Source organism: Cervus elaphus, chromosome 32 (assembly GCF_910594005.1).
Source record: "Cervus elaphus chromosome 32, mCerEla1.1, whole genome shotgun sequence".
NCBI lineage: Eukaryota > Metazoa > Chordata > Mammalia > Artiodactyla > Cervidae > Cervus > Cervus elaphus.
In genome coordinates this window covers 47,968,800-47,987,309 of record NC_057846.1, presented here as the reverse complement: position 1 = coordinate 47,987,309, position 18,510 = coordinate 47,968,800, and the positions used below count along the sequence as shown (strand labels likewise).

The following is an 18,510-nucleotide window of genomic DNA, read 5'->3' as shown; positions in this document are numbered from 1 at the left end:
AGCTTTTAAGAGAATAACTTGCATGCGGCCGTGACAAGAGAAGGACTTTATACTACAGGATCAGAAACATGGGAGAGACGTTTACAACCTACAAATGTCATCAGCAAAGGGGAGTGAAAATCATGGGTAGGGAGAATGAAATTTATATCACCAGCATTTCTTAGTGGTTGAAGAGACTTAAACTCCATCATCATTTTCTGGAAGCCTCAATATCATTTATATAAAATTGCTCATACATAATCAGGGCCAGGAAGGTATCTTTGGAAGTTCTAGCTTGCTATTTGGGGTTGTTTACTTTCTGCTTTATAGAATTTTCAGTGATATCTCATGGTCTTAAGCAAACTTGTAAGACCAATGAGTCAAAAGACCTTTTCAGATTCTGTGTAGCCTATTATTTGCACCAAAGCAGTGATGCCTGAAAGTGGTATTACCTTGCCACTAAGGTATTTGTATTAAGACAAATTACTAAAGTAAAAGATTCTGTACCCAGTTTTGATAGAGGGGGCGTGGGTTTCCCGTGCCAACAAGTCTTTCTTGGATACCGGCCGGGTGTTCTGCAGTTCAGCTCATACTGACGCTGTCCTGGAGCCTGCATTGGCGCCCACAGACTGAGACCTCAGCCCTACAAGAGTGCGCCTGCCCACCCCACCGCAGACGGCAGGGGACGGCCAGGCCACCTGTGTTTCTGTGATACCTGCTCTTTTGGTTCCTTTAATTTGCTAGCATGGCTCGCATAACTCAGAGAAATATTTTGCTCATTAGATTAGCAGTTTAAGCTGAGTGCCGAAGAATTGATGCTTTTGAACTGTGGTGTTGGAGAAGACTCTTTAGAGTCACTTGGACTGCAAGGAGATCCAACCAGTCCATCCTAAAGGAGATCAGTCCTGGGTGTTCACTGGAAGGACTGATGCTGAAGCTGAAACTCCAATACTTTGGCCACCTGATGCAAGGAGCTGACTCATTGGAAAAGACCCTAATGCTGGGAGGAAGGGATTGGGGGCAGGAGGAGTAGGGGATGACAGAGGATGAGATGTTTGGATGGCATCACTGACTCAATGGACATGAGTTTGAGTAATCTCCGGGAGTTGGTGATGGACAGGGAGGCCTGGTGTGTTGCAGTCCCTGGGGTCTCAAAGAGTTGGACACGACTGAGCGAGTGAACTGAACTGAATTGATGAGAGTGTAAAAGCAATCAGACAGAAGAGATGCGTATGGCGAAGTATGTGGAGAGGGTTCGGAGACCCCGCTCTCTCCAAGGGCACCAGCCCCACATGACCGCCGCATGTTTGCTCACCTAGAAGCGCTCTGGTCCCCTTCCGTTTGGCTTTCTGTGGAGCCCTCATTGCATAGGCATGATGGGTTTACCACTGGTCACTGGCAGTGAAGTCAACCTCAACCCACCTCCCCTTTCAGAGGGCAGGAGTAAAAGTCCCAGTCTTCCAATCACATGGTTGGTTCCCCTGGCAACCAGCCTGCAACCTTAGGTATGGTCTAAAAGTCACCTCTTTAGCATAACAGAAGACATCTTTATCTATCTTGAAATGGGATGGAGACCAGATATTATTAATTACAATATCACACAAAGGATGGAGCTGGCATTGAGGTAGAAGGGTCTTCCTGAAAAGTCAACCATCTTAGGTACAAAGGAGTAATTTAAAGACTCACAAGCAAGATTAGCTTATAACAAATGTCCAGAAGAAATAGGTAAGTTTTAAAATTTGGGCAGAATGGAGGAAGGCAGACAGATACAGTAATATCTACCTAGCATTCATGTATGTGTGTGGCCAGTTCTACACATAAACACATTTGCATTTAAGTGGTCACTGCAATTATTGTGTACTTTTTCAGTAAGGAAAAGTAAAAGTAAACACAAAATAAATTATTGAGGGATCTTAGAGACTGGATCTACAGAGGAAAATTCCCTAACAAACAAGGTAAAGATACAGAATGTTACTAAAATTTTCAGACATTTCAGGGAACGATGGTCTCTTGGGTACCAATAATTCAGATACTCCTTTTGTTACCTGCCAGTCAGCATGTATGTGCAAGAGACACAGACACTACAAATGGCTAATCTGTACTGAGTCCTTACTATGTGCCAGAAAATTATTTGTTCCTTGCAACAATACTCTGAGGCAGGAGCTTTTATTCTCTTCATTTTACGCTTCAGGAAATTGAGGCTCAGAGACATGAAGTAACTTGCCCAGGGTCACACAGCAAGGATTTGCACCTAAGCCTGACAGACCCCAGTGCTGAGATATGATCCACTCTACACCGTGGTGCTTTATGGGAAGTGAATTGGATGCCTCGGGGCCAAATGAAGGACCAGACCGGCTAGGCCCTCCCGCGTCGACCTGCTTTCCCCCACCCCCGGGTCCCCAGGCCCACAGAGAGATTTCTCAGACGACTCGCCTTTACAGTTTGGAAACCGATGACCTTGACAGCAGTTAAGTTTATGCCAACTGTCTCGTCAAAGAGCGTGTAGGAGTGGCATCGGGAGGAGTGGACTACAAGGCGCAGAGACCAAGTGTGCCTGTGTGCGTCTGCCTTGGGGGAGGGCCTGCCAGCCTCAGTGGCAGAGCTTCCTTAGCAACCCTCGGCCAGTGCACCAGAACAGCCCGTCCAGCAGGAGCTCTTTTTAAAATTAACGTACACTGTAGTACAGTCACTTTCGGGTGTCGTGTTAGTTTCCGCCGTCCAGCAACACGCATCAGTCATCCATGTGCACGTGTCCCCTCCTGTCTGACTGTCTCTCTGTTCACGGCACCGCAGTGCGTTGAGCAGAGTTCCGGTACTTCCAGCGGGTCCTCACTGGTCGTCCAGTCCACACAGGGTATCAACCGTGCGTCTGTGTCGGCCCGTCTCCCAGCTCCTCCCCCTTGGTGTCCCTACATCTGTTCTCTACACGTGTGTCTCTATTTCTGCTTTGCAGAAAATAAGATCATCTCTACCATTTTTCTAGATTCCAGTTTTCTCTTTTTGACTTATGACGCTCTATAGATCCATCCATGTCACTACAGGTGACCCGATTTTGTTCCTTTTTATGGCTCAGTAGCATTCCATTGAATATATGGACCACATCTTCTTTATCCATTCCTCTGTTGGTGGACATTTAGGCCGCTTCCATGTCCTGCCTGTTGTAAATAGTGATGCTGTGAATATTGGGGTACGTGTATCTTTTTGAATTCTGGTTGCCTCTGGGCATGTGCCCAGTAGTGGGACTGCTGTATCATATGGCAGGTCTAGTTTTAGTTTCTTAAGGAACCTGCATGCTGTGTTCCATAGTGGCTGTATCAGTTTACACTCCCGCCGACATGGCATGAGGGTTCCCTTTTCTCTACACCTTCTCCAGCATTTACTGTTCGTAGATCTTTTAATCATAGCCATTCTGATTGGTGTGAGGTCAACAGGGATTCCGAACCATATTGGAAACAGGGAGGGTGGGGAGCTCCCGACCCGGCCCCTTTTTAACCTTCGTGGTGGGACCTGCAACAACCAATTCATTTTCCCTTTCCAGGCCCCCTCGTTACATGTGATACACCTGGATGAGAATAGAATCTCTAAGTCCCCCAGAAATACTTGAAGAGTATTTCACAGAAACACTTCTGTGAAATCTCAAGAAGGACAACAAGTTACCAGGAAGGGAGCTGTGCCATGGTAAGTAAAAATTCATGTTTCACTGTCAGTGAAAGCCTCTCACACGTTCTCCTACAAGCAAGGGAACATGCCAGACCCCCTTCCCCTTCTCCATTGGACTACACCTTGCACATGGAACCATGTGGTCCAGAGAGTGAGTTCTCCTAATCAGCTGTGTGTTCGGACAATTTTCATGGTTTTGTTGGCCGTTCTGTTTTATTTCCTGCCACCCCCACCCCCCCCACCATGTGCATAGCAGTGTGTACAGTGGTTAAAACTTGACGTTTGTAACCATGATGAACCTTGTCCTAGCTCTTGATTCTGTCACTTACTAATTGTGTGACCTTGGGGTGTGACCTTGGGAGAGATCACATAGTGGCAGTCAGTCCCTAGGTACCAGTTGCTAAGCCTCTAAACCAAAAAGTTAACAACAGCTATCTGCAGATATTAATTCAACATGATTCTGCACATAGCATTTGTTAAGACTTTTCAGTTGAAAATAACAGAAACCTAAATCATACTGGCTTAAAGAAAAGAAGAAGTTTTAACAAGTCTAAGATCAGTCTCACTTCAAATGTAGTTAAATCCAGGTGCCCAAAGGGTTTCATCAGGATCTTTCTCCTCCAAGTCTGCTTTTTCACTCCAGTTCCCAGGCCAGCTCCTCTCAAGGGTGGCCAGAGGCAGCTCCAGGCTTAGTCAACTCTGTGGGAAGAGGGATCTTTTTGCCAAGAGTCCCAACTGAGTTCTCAGCCTCGGGTCCCATTTCCATTCCCAAACCACTCACTGTGGTCAGAAGGATGGGGCTTGACAATTGGCCAGGTGTGCCAGCAGACTTTTAGAAAATGTGGCTTATAAACATCCCAAAGAGAATTTCTGGACTCACGCTATGTGACAGTTCTCTTTGGGCAGAAATGTAAAGGCCTTTTGTTGAAAGCCCCTTTGAGAATTTTTATTGCTCACTTCAATACTTTATGAGAGAACCAATTTATTAATTAGAGCTGGGCAGAAAATTTACACTGAATCTTGGTCAAAGATGCTTAACATACCAGTCTTGGTTCATATGCTGCTCCTCAGAGCCTAGAGTGGGATCTGCCTTATTCAAAGCACTCTAATCAAGGGTGTGGGAGAAATGATTTTACCAAAGGAATCCCAGGGTGAATTTACCAGAAGGGGAAATGGACGCTGGGTAGGCAAAAACAAGCTCGACCTGATGCTTATCATACTCCCGAACACACAGAACTTGATAAATTTTATGTCTCTACAGTCTTCAATAAATATTTTTGAATACCTACAACAGATAAGGGTCTGTCCAAGTTAGCAGGGAAATAGCAACTGTGTCCTCAAGAAGCTTAGGGTGTAGCAGAGAGAGGAGAACGTACAGAAATTAGACAGGTGATTTTATTTCTGTTGAGCAGTTCATAATAGGAGCAGGAGAGAGTGCTATGGGAACAACAGCAGGGCAGGGGTAACAGTCCTGAGGCGGGAAGAAACTTCCCAGGGGAGGCAGCATCCACACCGAGACTCCAGAAGGACGGTAGGAGTTAGTGAGATAAAAGAGGCCAGTTCCTCCAGGTCTGTGTCCATTGGCTGCCTGAGCCTAAATTTTATCATCTTGTAAAAGACCAGTAAAGATTAGACCTCTTTAGCTCAGCTCAAGGGCTACTGAAGTCAAAAGAGAGAAAGTGGGCAGCTGACTGAAACATTCTGTTGAAGTTTTGAAAGCCTTCCAGCAGAGTAGAATATTCTTGGTGTGGGTATTCATTTTGGAGACACTATGTGAAAAACATTTCTTAACAAGAGGAAGTCAAACAAAAGTTTGATAACATGTATCCAGGGGAGAGACACAGGAAAACTGATAACTCCCTAAAAATATGAATTTTAAGAACAACATTATAACTGAACACCCAAAATACATCTTATTTTGAATGTTAATAAAATAAGATTTACTTTGGTTATTAAATAAAACAAACATTTAAATAAATAAGCAAGTAAGATTTATTTCTAAACAAAAAACATGAGATTTCCTGGTTAACGAGTTTAGCCAAGACGCTCACCTATATGGGAGGGACCTGGTGTGGTGTAATCATAAACCCAGGAGCTGGCTCACGGAACGGGTACTTGGGGCAGAGGAAATCCAGGCAGAGCTGGGGAGGGAGTGTGAGGACCTTGCTGGCAAGCTTAAGCCCGGGCAGGTGGAAAGACAGGGAGGGAGGAGGCAATGGCAGGTAGGTCCACACTTCGGTGGATCTTAGAAGTACAAGCTTTAGATGAGTCAAGAGAACTCAAACCGTTGTGCCCCAGCAACCCATGCTTCTGAAAAATCCATGCTTCCAAAATTCTATCCCAAGTTATAGAATCCAACTTTTAGCGGCTTATAGAAATTTAAACAAGAAATTTGGACTTTTTCGAAGGATGCTGGATTGTTTCAGATTGCAGAACATGTTGTAAACCAAGCTTTCTGACTCCTAGCTTAGATACTCCATTTCTTATACATTAAAGCAACAGTATGCTACTGACCACGGGGATGTTATGGGGAGGTGGGCCAAAATCTTGCTTTGCTCTGACCTGTCCTTCTACCTCTTGTAGTTTCTTTTTCTATTTTCACTGTGCCTTGAGTTAGACTTTTCTTTACTTTGAGTCACTGGAAGGAAAATTTTTGTGAGGATAAAACAAACAAACAGACAAAAAAAATCAAGTGAAACTATTTAGGAAAATTCGACAATCCTGCCCTAGAACGAAAGACCCCATGGTATTTGGAGAAGGGATGGAAGTGATCTATTTTAGAAATGTTTAATGTTTTCTGCAATAACAAATGGTCTGTATGCATTACATCTGGAAATCCAGCCTTGAATGCCTCTGTAGATTTTGAGAGATGGGTAGGATCTATAAGATAGGGGTTCTATGTGGAAGCAGCGACATTGTTTTTGATCTTGACAAAAGGACCAACCCAGCTGTGGATCCTATAATCTTAGATCTTTAGCTGTTCCACTTCTACTCTTGAGTCCTTCATCCTGATTTTAGAAGAAAAGTTTCAATTTTTCATTGAGTGTATTGTTAGCTGTAGGCTTGTCCTCTGTGACCTTTGGTATGTTGATGTATGTTTCTTCTATATCCAAACTGTTGAGGGTTATTACCATGTAAGGTTGTTGTATTTTGTCAAATGCTTTTTTTACATCTATTGGGATGATCATGTGAATTTTATTTTTCATTCTATTAATGTGGTGCCACAGATTTATTGAGTTGTATATGTTGAACCATCTTTGCATTCCAAGGATAAACCTTACTTGGTCATGGTGTATAATCCTTCTGAAATGTGCTTGAATTCAGTTTGCTATGAGTTTGTTGAATATTTTTACATCTGTATTGATCAGGGATAATGGTCTATCATTTCCTTTTCTTGGAATGTCCTCATCTGGCTTTAGTATCAGGGTAATGCTAATCAGGTTATTCTTAACTCAAAGAATAACTTGGCTACTTGAAGAGGTTTCTCTGACTGCTGTCCTTAATGTGTCACTAGAATAGACCAATTTCAAAAGTAGTAGTAATTTTTCATCCCTGTCTGTATGCATTCCTCTTAAGTTTTCAGCTCCTCCCGTCAAGAGGTGGGGTCTTGTTGGTTTGATCAGGCCAGTAGGACGAAACCACAGTGACATGCGAGCAGGCATGGCCTGCTGAAGGGTGACAGTTCACGTGGAGGAGAACCCAGGTCCCTCAGCGTGGTTCAGCTGATCATCATACACGTTAAAGACTCACGTCAAGATTAGCAGAGTCACTGACCCAACGTGAAGCTGACCACTGATTAAGAAGTGAAGCTGAGTGAGTCCAGGAGAGTCATCTAGGTGATCTATAGCAACAATAAATGCTTATTGTTTTAAGTTACTGAATTTTAGGGTACTTTACTACATAGTAATAGTTAACTGATACAGTCACTACTTTATAGGTCTTACCATTGTCTGAAATTATCCTGTATATTTATTCATCTGTTAGACTCTACCAAGTCGAACGGTCTTCCCAGTTGGTTCAGTGCTAAAGAATCCACCGGCCAATGCAGGAGACATGAGTTCAATCCCTGGGTTGGGAAGATCCCCTGGCAAAAGAAATGACAACCCACTCCAATATTCTTGCTTGGGAAATCCCATGGACATAGGAGCCTGGCGGGCTACAGTCCATGGAGTCTCAAAGAGGTCAGTACAACCTAGCGACTGAGCACGCACACACTACTATAAAGTAAGCTCTTTCTTGGCCCTGGTAACCCAATACCTAAACTGATACATGATAGTCAATAAATACTTGTTACCTGGGAATAAACGGGAGGTAATACTCGAGAACCACGATGTATGCTTGTGTGCATGCTCAGTCATTTCGAATCTCTGCAGCCCCATAGACTACAGCCGGTCAGGCTCCGCTGTCTATGGAATTTTTCAGGCAAGAATACTGGAATGGGTGGTCATTTCCTCCTCCAGGATATCTTCCAGCCCTGGGGGTCGATCCATGTCTCCATAGACATCACTCCAAGAGGCTCCAGCATCTTCTGCATTAGCAGGCAGATTCTTTAACACTAAGCCCATAGTGGTGGGAAGTCCACCACTATGTGTAAGCTCCTTTATTTCCCTCTTTTCTTCCTTTATTTCTTATTTCAATCTTCTCAAGAGTCCTGTAAAGAAGATATTATTATTCTTGGTTTTCAAGTGAAAATCCAAAAAAAAAAAAAAGAGCTAAGTAACATGCACAAGTCCAGTAATTCTTAAAAAATCGGAGTTTACTATATGTGTATATAGCGTCTATGGGCTGATCAAACTATTGGCATAGGATGACATACATTGCTTGGGGACAGTATATAATATTTCTGTTGCTACTACTTTGAGTTGGTATATAATTACAGCATCTTATTTCTAAAGATACTTAAGATCTAAATAATGCAAACTAAAAGAAGTTATAGCTGCAAATTATTTGTATGAGTCCTTGATTTACATTTGCTGACTCAATTCACAAGAAGGTATTGTGACATGTTCTTCCCCGCACCCGTTGACAAGGAGTGCAAACTATCAGTAGGTCTCGGAGATGCTAAGGCTTCCTGTGGGACCTCACGCAGAAGACCCTGTCACAGAGTGAGGCTATCTGTCACCCCCTGTGACATGGTCAAGACCGGAACCTCAAGTCTCTCTGTTTTAGGCTAAATAGAGATTTACCCCTTCAGAGATGGGGACCAGAAGAATCAGGGTGCTTAGTGGGTCAAAAGTGAGGAGTAAGAGTGATGAGAAAAGGAGATAATCTCAGTCACATGTAAGCAAACATTTGCTCTGGCCCCTAGGGGACTGGAATTGTGTGTGGATATTTTGGGGATAGAAATGAAGCAGGTTATGGAGAATTATTTTTAATATTGGTATATAACTTGCACATTAAAAGAAAAGCTCTTAACTGGTAGTTGCTGACAACAAGAACACCAAACAAGCAAGGAACTGAACTACCACGGCCAGAGGACGGGGTGCCTGATCTGGGGGAATCTCATTTCATCTGCTCAAGCACTCCGTCAGGCATGCGGATAAAAATACACTTTCATGCTGCAATAAAGAGTCTCAGAAAGGTTGCTTGACCCAAGGTTTTCCCACCCGGACAAGGTCACATTGATAATTTTTTTCCTTCTTATCTCAATTGGGTCCTGTAGAATTTGCTGCATGGTTTTTTAAAAGTTTTCCGTAAATACTCAAACTTTTTAGACATCATCCTTCACTTCATGTGTTGTTTTGAACACAATACTCATCTGCAACAATAAAGGCATTTTCACTTTTATGATGGCTGATTACTATCTGAATAATAGAATCTATCCTAATTTTGAGTTAGAATTGGTGTCTGGCAATATATATTATGAAATATCATACTAATAGGAGCAATGCTTATCAGAAATAGCAACTTCAGAGGTGTTGGTGTCTAGGAAATCTTCCCTTTGGGCAAAAATAATGCCCTCATTTGCTCGCATGAGGTTCTCACATTGAAATAAATCTGACTTTGCTGTATAGTTTCCATTTAAAGTCACTTTATTCTATTTAAAATCATAGCCATTCATTTCGCAGTTTGCCCAGGAGGAAAGAGAAAGCAAAGACAAATATGAAATCAGTAAAAAAAAAAACAAAAAACAAAAAGGGGAGTTTTGGCCATATGGTTATTTTAAATAAATATTTGGTTTGAAGAATGGGCAGCATTTTAATCCATTCTGATTTTTTTTCTAACTGCTTTTCCTCACCAAGAGAGGGGAATTAAACTTGACTGGCTCATATTTATCCTCCTGCCCAGCGATTTCCTGGATTATTTGCTGTTTTGGGGTTTGATGGCATAGTTTGTAGCCTTAGGAGGCCTTACTCTGAAGGAAGGAACTATAATTTAAGTCAGTTTGATGTGAGGTCTGTATTTCTTTTATTTAATGTCATTAGTAAAGAGATTTTCTCTGAACAATTAGCTATTCTTTTGGTTCCTTCTATCTTGGTGATCACTGACGATATTCTAGTGGACAAATACAGACCAGAAAATTATTTTCTCTAAAAACAAATAGGAAAAAAAATGAGTGTGTCCACATGTATTAGCTTCAAGAATTCGTCTTTCATGTCAATGCAGTTTAGGCTGGAATAGCTTAAAGTCTGGGTCCAACATTTGCTTTCAGTTCAGTCGCTCAGTCGTGTCCGACTCTTTGTGACCCCATGGGCTGCTGCACACCAGGCTTCTCTGTCCATCACCAACTCCCAGAGCTTACTCAAGTTCACATCGGTGATGCCATCCAACCATCTCATCCTCTATTGTCCCCTTCTCCTCCTGCCTTCAATCTTTCCCAGCATTGGGGTCTTTTCAAATGAGTCAGTTCTTCGCATCAGGTGGCCAAAGTATTGGAGTTTCAGCTTCAGCATCAGTCCTTCCAATGAATATTCAGGACTGATTTCCTTTAGGATGGACTGGTTGGATCTCCTTGCAGTCCGAGGGACCCTCAAGAGTCTTCTCCAACACCATGGTTCAAAAGCATCAATTCTTTTGCTTTAATCCTAATAAAACAGGGCAAACTCTAAATAATATAAACTAAAGAATTAGGGTAACATGGGGAGAGAGCACCGTGTGGTTTTGTGAAATCAGGTCAGAGTGCTACCCTGCTGTAAACTAGGGGGACCAGTAGGAGCAAGTTGGCCTCCCAAGCCTCCCTGAGATCGAAAACATTGGTTATGGGGAGGTAGACAAACAGCAATTGGAACTATGGAAACATGACTGCTCCCAAGCAAACTCTGTGCAATCACAAGCTCAGGGAACACCCACGTAGCTCTCAAACTGGGTACCACAGGAGGTGGAGACTGTTGACTTCTAAGCAAGCGACAGTAAGAAAGGAAAAACCCAGCAGGGCTGAGCTTGCCCTTCTCAGCTGGGCCCAGAATAACACCGCTTGATGAAAACAACATGAAGCCTGGCAGTCAGGGAGCCCCAAATAAAAGCTGTGTTCTAGCAAATGTAAGGGAGAAGATACAGTCTTAATTTCCTAAAGAAACTGCTTGTTTACAGCGTTATTAATGGGATGTATTATGTCCGAACCAATGAGGTAGATGCTGCAGCCACACATGTGGCAGGGTGTTTTAAAACACTGGTGTTTCTCGGTGGAAGGGGGGTTTACACGCAGGCTTAGCTGTGTGGGGTCACTAAGATGCTGCTGATTTTCCAAGTCCTCGAGCAGAGCTTCTCAGACTCTAACGTGCACAGTACTATCACCCAGGGTCTTGTCGAAGTGCAGTTTCTGATTCAGCAAGTCTGGGTGAGGCCTGAGACTCTGCATTTCTACCCACTCCCAGGTGATGGCAGCCATGCTCACCTATAAATCACAGTTTGAGTTGCAACATAAAGAGCCAAGGGGAGGACAGTTTGGAACTAATTAGACTACATACACAGGATATCATAGAACAAAATGAAGGACTGATCAGCATTTGAATGTGTCAGTTGCAATATGAGATTTTTAAAAAGACACTTGCTTTTAGAAGGCTCCTTTTTCCCCCCACCGAGCGTAGCAGTTATAACAGAAGCAGGATTTGGTAATATGCTGTTATCTCTGTGTCCACAGAGACCTCAGAGAGCAACAAGCAGGGAAGCCCCTTGACTCCATATCAGGTGCTGCATCGGCAGTGTCCAAAGGCCCCCACTCACGCTCAGCATGAGGGCGGCTACCGTGAACTCCCTCCTGTCCTGCTATGTTAGTTTCCTGTGACCTCTATGACACCTTCTCACAAAGGTGGTGGTTTAGAACAACAAAAACGTGTCTTTTCCCAGTTCTTCAGGCCGGAACTTCCCAATCCTCATTACTGGGCTGAGATCGAGGTGTCCTGTGGATACCTATACCTCTTCCAGCCTCTGGTCACTGCCAGCCTTCCTCCACTCGTAGCCGTATCCCTCGAGTCTTCAAGGGCAGCTCTGTCTTCCCTCACCCTCTCCTCTGAGTGTGTCTGTACGGAATCTGTACCAGTCTCTCTCTTCTAAGGACACTTGTGATTGCATTTAGGGCCCAGATGAAAAATCCAGAATAATCTACCCACTCCACTGTACTTACATCTACAAAGACCCCCTTTTTTTCTGAGAGTTAAAACTTGATAGCTTAGGGGGCTTTTATTCAGCCTGTCACACACAGCCAAGTAGTTTTGCATAGTTCCTGAGATATGCTCAGGAAGATTTTAGACACGGGGTTCCGGGGCAATTGTCAGCTGAAGCACTGAGGCAGCCGTTTAGGTAGCAGTGGGTATCAGGGCAGATAGGTTCTTGAAGTTCATGCAGCCTTGCTCTGTTTACAGGGCATTTATAGGTGACATCATCTGCCAGGGAACTGAGGTTGCTGGGCGATGTATCTGCACAGCCTGTCTCTTAGATCTCAGGTAATGAGCACCATCCTAGCTTTCAAACCAAAAAGTTTTCCTGGAGAACTAGAAGAAACCTTTTTTGTTGTTGCTGTTCAAATGTTTAACATGCCTTTTTGACATAGTTACACTATGTCATTGCAACGATAAGTATACAGAGGCATCTTACACCTGTTACTCAGCTTCTGCCGGTGGTAATCGCGTACATCACGTGGTGTACTATCACATCCGGCAAACTGACATCCATGTAACCACAGACCTTATTTGGAAGACACCCGTTTGACACTGATCCAATAACGTGCTCCGTCACCAAGTCACGCCCAGCGCTTCTGTGACCCCATGTACTGTAGTTCCTCTGTCCGTGGGATTCCCCGGGCAAGAATTCTGGAGTAGGGTGCCGTTTCCTCCTCCAGGGGCTCTTCCAAACCCAGGGACTGAACGCACGTCTCCTGCACTGGCAGGCGGATTCCTTACCACTGAGACACCTGGATGACTTTTAAATTTTTTCATTACATTTTCTACAAATAGGGCAGATACCGTTATCACAGCCTGTTCCAGCACACCATCAGAGATAAAAGGCATCTGTGGCTCAGAGGTACAGGCACGCTCTCGCCAGGAGATGGCATCTGACATGTACATTACGAACCTCACGAACCAGCAGTCCCTTCTCCCTCCGGTGTCCCAGCATTTCATTTGCCACCATAGAGCGAGTAATGAAATAATAAGCAAGAATCTGACATTATACTTCACTTAGAGTCTGCAGTTGTTTACATGTGTAGTTAGAGCTTTGGCATGATGGGGTTTTGATTTTCATAGCAGAGCTTCATGAATTGTAATGAATTGTGCAGTGTTTTCAGGGAGGGTTATTATTTTCTGTGCCTTACTTTGAATGTGAAGGTCTATCTGCTCTTCTTCATCTCACATTTCCTACTACTGATGTTGTCAGCCTGGGGTGGGGAGAGTGTGCTCAGGGGAAGGGTGAAATGGGGCAGCTGCAGGGTGCGGCCTCTGCATTCTCCAGACCCTCTGTAAAGAGTGAAAACTCAGAGGTCGGAAAACTCTTGGGGCCCGAAATAATAGCAACTGACTAAATCCAAATCTTTCCAAACATCCTCATGATTACACTGATCGACAATAAAAGTAAGATTACACAAGCCCAATGCCTTTAGCAGAACAAACTTCACATAACCTGGGGATTTTATTGTTGTTCAGTTGCTCAGGTGCATCCGACTCTTTGTGACCCCATGGACTGCAGTAAGCCTTGTCCTTTACCATCTTCAGGAGCTTGCTCAAACTCATGTCCATTGAGCCGGTGATGCCATCCAACCACCTTGTCCTCTGTCGTCCCCTTCTCCTCCTGCCCTCAGTCTTTCCCAGCATCAGGGTCTTTTCCATTGAGTTGGCTCTTGGCATCAGGTGGCCAAAGTATTGGAGCTTCAGCTTCAGCATCATTCCTTCCAATGAATGTTTGGGATTGACTTCCTTTAGGATGGACTGGTTGGATCTCATTGCAGTCCAAGGGACTCTTAAGAGACTTCTCCAGCACTACAGTTCAAAAGTGCCAATTCTTCAGCTCTCAGCCTTCTTTATAGTCCAGCTCTCACATCCATACATGATTACTGGAATAATCAGAGCTTTGACTAGATGGACCTTTGTTGGCAAAGTAATGTCTTTGTTTTTTAGTACACTATCTAGGTTAGTCATAGCTTTTCTTCTAAGGAGCAAGCATCTCTTAATTTCCTGGCTGCAGTCACTGTCCACGGTGATTTTGGAGCCCGAGAAAATAAAGTCTGTCTCTGTTTCTGTAGTTTCCCCATCTGTTTGCCATGAAGTGATGGGACTGGATGCCATGATCTTTGGTTTTTGAATGTTAGGTTTTAAGCTAGCTTTTTCACCCTCCTCTTTCACCTTCATCAAGAGACTCTAATTCCTCTTCACTTTCTGCCATAAGGGTGGTGTCATCTGCATATCTGAGGTTACTGATATTTCTCCCGGTAATCTTGATTCCAGCTTGAGCTTCATCCAGCCCAGCGATTCTCATGATGTACTCTGCATAGAGGTTAAATAAGCAGGGTGACAGTATGCAGCCTTGACATACTCCTTTCCCGATTTTGATCCAGTCCGCTGTTCCATGTCCGGTTCTAATTGCTGCTTCTTTGACCTGCATACGGGTTTCTCAGGAGGCGGGTAAGGTTGTCTAGTAGTCCCATTTCTTTCGGAACGTTCCAGTTTGTTGTGATCCACACAAACACTTGACTTTAATATAGTCAAAAGCTTTAGCGTATTACCTGGGGACATAGGAAAATAAATACCACTTTCCACAGAAACTTTCCCTCATGTTGGGTCCCACTGTGTGGAAGAGAAAAGAAGGATAATGAACTAAAATTATCACCAGAAGAAAAAGACCACAGGAAGCACAACGACAGTGAAAAGTAGTCCCGCTGGGTCAACACGCGGACCGGGAAGGGCTGAGAGGGGCCAGGCCCGGGGGCCTCGGGGAGGTGTCCTGAGCGGCCGCACTTCCGGGAGAGGACCCTGTGGAAGCCAGATGGAGCTGTTTGAAAGATGATTATAGGCTGGGGAGGGTTTACGTTCCGTGAGGCAAAAAGAAAACCCCAGCTCAGATCTTGTCCCCCAAAGAGGGGGACGCATCTAGCTGGCTCACGTTACATCTCAGGAGCGCTGTGTGGAACCGCTTGGGAGGGCGAAGCAACGGGATAAGTAGGCAACAGTTCTTCTGATTCGTGGGTTTCTGCATTCTCCCTGATTTCTACACACACTGCATGAAGGGCTGATTGTTTTGAGGACCGAGTGTTTCGGCGCTCCTTATGTCCCCTCCTCTCACCCTGCTCCGGTCTGGTCCGAGGCGCTCCTGAGCAGATGCTGGGATCTGGGGCTGTCCCCGCCGGGCTGCCTGGTGGGGAGATGGACACTCCGGATTTCCAGCTTTCTACAAACGCTGGGGAGCAGCTCTAGTGGTCCCCAGGTCCTCAGAGGATGAACTGTAGGGGCTCACTGTCGGATGGGAGAGCAGAGGGAAGGGTTGGGGGCAGGGGTACCCAAAACAGCGGAGAAGAGCTGATGGAGATCAGGGACATCCACGTCGTTTGCTCTGGAGGCCGTTTTCCAATGATAACCTCTCGCCCGCCCCTCAGCTGATCCACGCGCCAGCCTGCGTGTCCTCATTCACAGTCGTTCTCTGGACTCAGAGGCCTGTTACCCCAGCCGTAGTGAGACCTCCACAGAACGGCTGTTCAGGATGGCTGCCCGGGGTGGGGCTGACCGAGAAGCCAGCCCTGGTGTATTTTTTCCCCCAGACTTCATTAGAGCTACTGACCTAAGTGAGTTATGGCTTCTCTCTGCCCTGTCTGCTTCCAGGGGATCTGGCAGGGTCAAGAGGATGAATCAGCACAAATGTAGGGCCATTATTGGAAAACACATTCAGAGTAAATAACAGACTGAAAGTAGATAAAAGGCATAATCTTTGCATTGAACATCGCCACACGTTTCCTATATGGAATCTCTGCAGTTCTTCCTTGTAGGATGGGAGACTGTGTATCAGTGAAGATAACCAGCAAAAATCCACCTGCCCCACAAAACTGAAGGAGAAACATAATCATATTTTTTTTCTGAAAGTAAATGGCACATTAGTATATGGCATACATTCAGAAATGTGCAAAAGTTATAGTGTACAGCTCAACATATTTTCACAAAATTACCCATACGACCAACACTAGATCAGGAACTACAACTAGAAGCCCCCAAGCATCTCCTCTCAGTGAGCAGCCTCCCCAGGCAACCACTCTGCCCATCATCTGATTCTATAGATTAGTTAGCCTGGGCTCCTACTTCATATAAATGAAATTGTGCAGTGTGTCCTCTCTTCTGTCTGGCTTCTTTTGCACAAATATTATGTTTGTGAGATTCCCTCATATGTTGTTGTTTATAGCAATAGTTTGTTTATTAATATTCTCATTGCTTTAAAATATTCCCTTGCGTGAATATACTCCAATTTATTCCACTATTTATAGTGGATGGACATTTGGTTTGTTTTTGGCTTGGGGCTGTTAGGAATATGGCTGCTATGAACATTCTTGTGTGTGTGCATTCTTGCGTTCTAGGACATGTCTTGGGACATGTAAAGACCTTCTGCTGGATTATACATAGAAATTAAATTGCTGTGGTTTACAGAGTTTTATTGACACTTGTATGTTTATGAGTAGAATTGTGTATGTACATCTCAGGACAGGATTGCTTGAAACAAGCAAGATGTCCTCTCTCATAGCATGGGTATCATTTAATTCAAATTCCACTTTCAGGAGAGCATTTTCTAATATGGTAACCCCTTATGCTAATCTAATCATATCTCACAGTGACCTTGTTAGGCGACTTAAATGATTACTTCTATATACCGACACATTGGGAACCCATTTTCAAAACTAAGAATTGGCAACGTAACAATGTAGTATCTGATCAATCTCTAACAGGCACGTAGGTGATCTCCAAGACTGATAGCACCACTAAGTAAGATAGTAGAAATTGCTCACCTATTCAGAACTCTATACTCTTCATATTTTTAATTAATTGCAAGTTCTGACATGTCGCACTTCTTTGAAGAGTAGCATTTAATTTTTTTCCCTGATTATAAAACTCATCTGCAAATTGTTTTGAAAAAAAAAAATAGATTCCTAGTCCAACTAGATCAGATACTATGAGAAAGAACCTGGGAATGACTTTTTTCCAACACTGATTTTATAATCTACCCCACAGACGGCAGCCCACCAGGCTCCCCCGTCCCTGGGATTCTCCAGGCAAGAACACTGGAGTGGGTTGCCATTTCCTTCTCCAATGCATGAAAGTGAAAAGTGAAAGTGAAGTCGCTCAGTCGTGTCCGACTCTTAGCGACCCCGTGGACTGCAGCCCACCAGGCTCCTCCATCCATGGGATTTTCCAGGCAAGAGTCCTGGAGTGGGTTGCCATTGCCTTCTCTGATGACACTCCTACAAGTAGCTAAATCATAAATCATGATGATGTATAAACAAAGTTCTGTGTGAGTGTTTGGAAGGTGAAAATAATTCTGAACAGCCTTTGACCTTTCCTGCTTCAGTTTCCTGTCTCCCGCGCACACACCAGAGCACCGGTCACTCGGGTTCGCGAGGATCCACACTCACCATCACCATTTACTAAAACTGTAAATCTGCAGGGTAAAGTTAACACATCTACAGATCAAATCAGGAAACAGAAATAAGAACCACAGCACACAACGTGGGCTCGTCAGCTTTCCGCTTCATTTTAAGCTGCTTCAAGACAAGAAAGTGGTTGATCTAGCTAGTGCTCTTTCTCCAAACCCCAGAACAGAGCCTGGAGTGTGAGGGGCTCAGTCAATACTTTCTGAATAAAGGGCAAAAAGCTACAGCAGAACTTAGCTACATTCTCAGTGACGAAGGAGAGCCATATGACCCCTAAAATGGATCTACTCTTTGACCCTGTAGTTCTACCTTTGAGGAAAGAATCTAATTGAAGAAAATCGCTTGTGGCATGTAGATAGTGTGTGACTGTGCAGGTATCATCGATATTCAGTGCAATGAAGTATAGCAGAAAGTTTTAACATTTGGGTGGACTTAGACTCTGGAATCAGAAAGTGCTTAAATTGACTCTCACCCTGCCGCTTGCTGAGTGAACTAAGGTTTCGGTGTTTGTGACACCTGGTTGGCAACAGTGAAGTCCATGTTCATGAGATTGTGGAGAGGGTTGCAGGAGGTAGTTCAGGGAGAGCTTGTTTCACAGAGTGTGGCACGCGGTGCGGAGTCTGTAAGCAGGAGCCGCTTGCCGTCAGCCTAACTCAGAGTCGGAGAAAGCCAGTCCATATCCCGAGACTTTCCTGCACTCTGTTGTAACGCCAGCTCAGGAAAGGGTAAATCTACGGTGACTAGAAGTGTCAGCGGTGGCCTTTTGCACGGTTCCACATCTGACCCACACAAGCATATAGGGCAGCTCTGTGAGACGC

At 44.3% G+C, this 18,510-nt stretch overlaps 1 long non-coding RNA gene across 1 annotated transcript in view; it reads left to right on the top strand.

Moving 5' to 3' along the window:
- The window catches only part of LOC122688100, a 159,635-nt gene that overhangs the window by 71,964 nt on the left and 69,161 nt on the right, over positions 1-18,510 (top strand). The window contains exon 2 of the long non-coding RNA XR_006339335.1: positions 3,518-3,657. This is a non-coding gene — a long non-coding RNA (uncharacterized LOC122688100). The remainder of the gene's footprint in view (positions 1-3,517; positions 3,658-18,510) is intronic.